This window comes from Trypanosoma equiperdum (assembly GCF_001457755.1).
Source record: "Trypanosoma equiperdum strain OVI genome assembly, contig: ctg_407, whole genome shotgun sequence".
Taxonomy (NCBI): domain Eukaryota; phylum Euglenozoa; class Kinetoplastea; order Trypanosomatida; family Trypanosomatidae; genus Trypanosoma; species Trypanosoma equiperdum.
The window spans coordinates 1,409-2,173 of record NW_027124318.1 but is presented as its reverse complement, the minus strand read 5'-3'; positions in this window follow the sequence as shown (position 1 = coordinate 2,173).

Genomic DNA, 765 nt, shown 5'->3' with positions numbered 1-765 from the left:
TTTCTTTAGGTCCAGCACTTCCCTCAGATCCAGCACCTTCTTTAGGGTCGACAAGACCCCCAGGCGTGACGGGGGTACCTTGCGTTTTGGGCGACTCTAAGGAAGTTGGACTGCTATTTTTTGTTTTGTTTGTCCTATTGACCTCTTTTTCGGTGGACATTTCGTCGGTTTCTGTGCCAGGATCAAGGAAAGTGCATATTCCCTCTTTTAGATTTTCCCCGTAATACCTGGCATCAAAACTAAGAGCCTCAATTCTTGCCGTAAGAAATTTGACCTGTAACAAATTGGTAGTTGTATACCGGTGTACCTCATCAGATAATGGCGTGAAAGATACCCAAAAGCCACATTCTTTTTTAATGTTGCCAACCAATTCGTGTACCTTCTTTTCGTGGTCATCAACCTTGCGTTTTATAAGAAGGATGGCATCATTGTACCCATCCAGTATCTTTATTCGCTCCCATGCAAAAGTACTCCTACCACTGGTGTCAAGTATCCTACAGTTAACAACCTCCTCCCTAACATTTACAAGTGAACGCTTGACGTCACGTTTTGCCTGCTCCAAACGATTATTAATATCAAATAAAAGACGCTTCATTCTTGCACAATATCTCGCTCTGCTCTCCCATCTATTAAAAAAACTGCTGGCATCAACAACATATGATGTATGCACCACAAAAAATAGCACAATACACCACAGAACATGCATTTTCTTCAACGACAACAACACAAAAAAAAAACAATAAAAAAAAACAATAGCACATGCAC